The sequence below is a fragment of the Poecilia formosa genome, unplaced genomic scaffold, assembly GCF_000485575.1.
Source record: "Poecilia formosa unplaced genomic scaffold, Poecilia_formosa-5.1.2 Scaffold6, whole genome shotgun sequence".
NCBI classification, from domain to species: Eukaryota; Metazoa; Chordata; class Actinopteri; order Cyprinodontiformes; family Poeciliidae; genus Poecilia; species Poecilia formosa.
In genome coordinates this window covers 1617410-1622546 of record NW_006799945.1, presented here as the reverse complement: position 1 = coordinate 1622546, position 5137 = coordinate 1617410, and positions in this window count along the sequence as shown.

Sequence of the window (5137 nt, the reverse complement as noted above, 5' to 3'; positions counted from 1 at the left end):
TCATCTTTGCTGCACCTGCAAACCCACAGGTGGTCTCAGGCTCCAGTGAGCTACCATAAGAATCTGACTGCAGAAACATCTTAGCATAATCAATGTAGTGCATGAGTCTGCAGTTTTTACTAAGAGAGAGTGAAGGAGTTTATTATCAAAAAAAACAAAACAACAACATAAGGACAGAGGGGTGCATGTAAAATATCATACTGCAGACAAATCACAGTCCAAAAATGTGGTTTTATGTAGGGATGTTGCGAGGTTTTTCAGGTCGAGCTAGCTTAACCTGAAGTTTTGTCCTTCTTCTGTCCTCCTCTTCCTCTCAGGCAGAGGTAACCATTTCTTGATTTCCTGGAATGTTCGATCAATGAACTCCACAAAATGTAAGAATGGTTGGAATTTCCCACTACTGAACTGAAAACAACCAGAGTAAAACTGCTGCTGGTATTTAGAAATCCATTTCCAAGAAGCAATGTTATATCAAAAAGAGATGATTGACTTTTTTTTTTTTTTTGCTAAACATACTTTTAAATCTGTATTAATCTAGGCACCCTCGCTGAGAGGAAGTTGAATAACTAGATCATTTTTAGCTATAGTTACTTTGTAGTAGGACAGACTGCACCTTCTATAAAAGGGAAAGGTGTCGTCTGCGATGAGACCATTCAATCATTCAGATATCATTGCACTGATTCTCATATTGGCAGTGAAGCTGACCCACGCTGACTAGTTAAAGTTACTGAAAAGAACCATTAGAGAGTCTGAATTCCCTAAAGACCACTCTACGGCTGTGCACTTTGGCATCCTGTACTCTATTTAGTGTATCTGTGTTGTTCGAATTCACTCTTTGACATCCACCAATGCAGCCGAGTTCTTCCCATTGTTCCAGAGACATGTTACTGTCTGTTGTGCGCGACTCAAATCCTCCACCTACTGTGTACTTCTCTACCGCTGAACTGAAAGCCTGTCAACAGCCATTATTCCGAGCAAGACCTCTGCTGTGATCCCTGCCATGTTTCATCGAAGTGTGGAAATTTATTCTAAAGCTCACTGTCTGAGCATGTTAGCTACTACTAAAATTACAGCATGTGGGTGTTTGTGGGTGTTTTTTTTTTGGGGTTTTCCCGGTTGTCGTCGTTCTGCTGCTTCCAGCTCTTGTCACTCCTGTGGACGAATCCCTGCAAAAGCAGCTGAGTGGACGGGTTTCGAAGGCTCTATTTCACAGTGGAGTCTGAAGGACTTGTGTGTCAGGGTGTGTGTGGTCAAACAATTAGCACTGTTTGTCACCTTCTCACAACACATCCCTCACACGCTGATCTGATTAATGGAGTCCCAACGGATTGTCTGCCTAGCCTCTACAGTGACTAAAGCAATGTCTATGTCTCTGTTTGCAAAGGATTGCAAAGTTGTTTTACAATTTTTTTTTCTTTTACCTTTTTGATACTGCAGGTATATAGCCTGCATGAGCAGCAGACAGTGTTTATTTAGACAGAATTACATATTTAACCAAATTGTACTCATACATTTTGTTCTTCCATTTTTCACATTTAGATAATTCCAGTTGGCAGAACTTACTCCAGAAACTTTTCCACATTTTATCACGTTACAACCATAAACCTTATGGGGTAATTTGTAATTTCGTTTAATATACCAACAGAAAGCACAACATGATTGTGAAGTTGAGGAAAAAAAAGATACATAAAAATTGTGACTTGCATTTTTTTTTTTTATTCAACCCCTATCATCTCAATTCAATTCTGAAATGTCCAAAGAGTATGGATACTTTGAGACCATGAAATAAGTGGAGCATGATTTTGATCAAAATGTTTGGCTTGGACAAGGGTAATGACTTCAACTCTGCAAAAAAAAAAAAAAAAAAAAACTCATTAAAAGCCACACACTCAACACCCATGCGTGTGTCATTTGATCCCTCTCATATATGTTCCTCTGGATTTCTGAACAAGTCCTCCCCACTCAGGATTTGCATTTAATTTTGCTTGATCCTAATCCTGACCAAATCTTCTGATGTGGAGCAGAAATACAAATTAGAAGTGCATCAATCTTTGTGACATTCAATTTCTAACACTGGGACGATGCTTTCATTTAATAGTCTAGTTTTTCTGAGGGAGTTTTTTTTTTTTTAACCCCTTAAGCCACCCTTTGTGTCCCACTTCTTATGTAATTTTAGTTTGGCTCAAGTGTATGTGTTTAAAATGCTTGATGTATTTAACAGAAAATGAAGAAAAAAATATATGTGAATATATTTTATTAGAATGTCCTAGAACCAAGAAGTTTGCTTCTGATGACAATTCATACCGACATTCCTCAAAGCATAACAAAACAATGAGAAAGAAATAGAAATTAAAATAAAATCATTTGTTTGTATGTATTTACATTTATTTTACAAATGGCATGCTGAAAATGATCTTACCCTCCTCAAGTATCAATGGAAACGTTTTGGCATTATGGCAATCTTATCAGAGCTAACAAGATTTTTGTCAACATAAAAAAAACACTTGGCCTTGCTGTCTGCATTTATGTTAATGTTTACAAGTGTTGCACACTGTGGCTAATTATTTTTTATTACCTAAGAAGAAACATATGGCTCCTTATTTTTTCAATTTACCAGCTTCTCAAAAGGAATGTTTTCGACTCCTGCCTGCGGTGCTCTTACTAATGCTTTACTTGCTCCAAAAATTAGATAAAACTTCCTCTCCTGCTTTCTTTCGCTGACTCAAAGTTCTACACATCTTTTAATTACAAACCTCTGAGGCCAAAACGCGCCGCTCAAGCTGTTCCTTCTTGTTTGGTTGGCTGAGTGACCTGCAGACTGGATTAGAGTCCAGCTGTATCACAGCTTGAGAGAAGAGCAGCGGTGTTTTGTTTGTAGATGAGCAATGTGCTTCGTGTTCCTCTAAAACTTTACAGGCTGTCTCTGAGGAGACACGCTCCAGAACGGTTTTAGAATTCAAGAAAGTTACCGACTGACACGTTCGGTATAGGTTAGCATTGCTTCAAGGCTATTGAATAGTTCTCTGAATAGCAAATGCTTTTCAGTTGAAGTCACTCCAACAAATTCATGGTGAGACGTTGGGACGTGTTTGAAGCAGCTGGAGAAAAGTTATCTGTACAATTGTTTTTGTTTTTTTTGTTTGTTTTTTTTTTTACAGAATTTTCCCTTTTTTATTTGTCTTGCTCACAGTGAAGTTCTGTCTTTTCAGCATATGCCCATACTCCAGTGCTGTGTTCCCGCTTGCTCATAATGACTTTTGCTATTGAGTCATGACTTAGCAACAAGCCTGCTGGCCTATTTTTGGTTTCAGGCAATTATCCAGAATGCAGGGTGTTGGTGTGGTCCTGTGACACTTCCAGATACAACAAAGAGAAAAGGTCTCTGCCCACATCTGTCAGGTTTCAGGCATAATAGCATGTTATTGAATGTGTAGACGGAATGACACATCTCATTTTCTGACATGTTGTGAAAACGACCCAAATATAGAAACCAAATCAGTTTTTAGCTGCATTGGTTTGCATAATATTATCTGCTGCGGTTACTTGAATGTAATAAAAAAAATAAACAGAAAATATGAAAAGTTTTACAAATAAATAAGTAAACTTTATCTTTCACAGATAAAAATCACAAACACTGCAGTGAGAGAACCGAAATCTGATGATAAAGAAACATTATATAAAATAAATTAAAATTCCAGCACTTTCCACATCTATTGCAACCCCTAAAGTTAATGTATGAATATTTTATATATAACAAGTGTGTATTTTATTCATACAATACTACTGAAAATTTAAAAATATATAACCTTTAATTTGAGAGAATTTATCCATTAAAAAAAAAAATCCAGCCTCAGTAATATTTATATTTTCTGCAGAAAGTCACTTCAGCCAAAATAATCGGTACTCTGAGCTCTCCTGAAATACAGCTGGGCTTGATTTATTTATTTTTCATTATATTTTACTTGACTGACCTGGAATTTTGAATTAGTTATCAATAATATGTTCTGTGTTTCTGGGGTAGAAATGTGATGTGGCACAGTAGCACATTTTTCTTAGATAACAATATGGGAAAGGTAAAAGCACATAACATTCAAGTAAGGTAGATGGACAAATGATCTTGTTAATTCGGAGGTTATTCCAAGAATGTCATCGAAGTTTGTCCAAACTGAGGGTCTCTTGAATAATTAAAATGTTAAATAACTAAAACTGTGACATTCAAGTCTGGCAGAGGACCCAAGTTCATCTTGCCATCACACACACTGAGGAGAATTATAATAGAGTTGAAAAATGTGAGATTATGCTACTGCAATAAAAGATACATTTATTTTAAAGAGTTATTTTTTTGCAGATCATTTCCAGAGGTTAGAATATGCTGGGAGTGCAGTATGTGAAAGAGAACTGATGTCACTAATTTTAATTACTTCTGTGTGTGCAAAGAGTCTCCTATAAAGGTTCAATAAAGACTGAAAAAAACAATCATTTGTGATAAAGTACACAGTTAATTTAAAAGTGAAATTTTCATCACCAAATCCATATTTAGTAGGTTCAACGAAGCATATTTTTTCACGCAGGACAGCATAGCTTCCATTTGAATATAATAAAAGCAACAGATTATGAAACATTTGCTTCAAAGAAGTGAAAGAGGACATAGGTTGATCTCATATTCAGGCTAATAATTGAATGCTGTTCATTCCAAAACATTTCTGGAACGTGCGTCTTGGCTGATTCAGTGGACAGCTTGAAGTGAAAATGTCTAATCCCCAAACTCCATCCTCACAAACCCACTCACTAATAAATACATGACCACCTAACCCACTCTGATAAGCAACAAAAATATCACCAACAGATCTAGTGAATGGTAAAAAAAAAAAAAAAATCAGTTACCATAGCTACATTATTAATTAGATGCAATTCCAATGTTTACAGTGGCATTCTGCACCAATATTCACAACATTCTGAATAACTTGGATGATGCCTAAAAGATGTGAAGTTAGAGAAATAAAGGAGCATGTTCCCATAAAAAAAAAAAAATCAGTTACCATAGCTACATTATTAATTAGATGCAATTCCAATGTTTACAGTGGCATTCTGCACCAATATTCACAACATTCTGAATAACTTGGATGATGCCTAATAG